We start from the raw sequence: 235 nt of genomic DNA on the forward strand, positions 1-235 counted from the left end.
GGCCAGCCGCGGCGGCTGCAGCTCCGCGCGGGGCGGCTGGCGGCGGGCGGCAGGTGCCGGTGCGGCACCGCCCCTTCAGCACCCGCATCGGGGACAGCGCCCCGCCCGCTGGCCCGTCAGCTTCCCCACGGGGACCCGCCGCGGTGAGAGCCGGGCCACAGGCTGCCAGCCTCCAGGGGGTCGATACCGCATCTGTCTCTGCACACCTCTTTCGGTCAGGAGCCGTGGATGAAGC

This window comes from Psittacula echo (assembly GCF_963264785.1).
Source record: "Psittacula echo genome assembly, chromosome: 4".
Lineage (NCBI taxonomy): Eukaryota > Metazoa > Chordata > Aves > Psittaciformes > Psittacidae > Psittacula > Psittacula echo.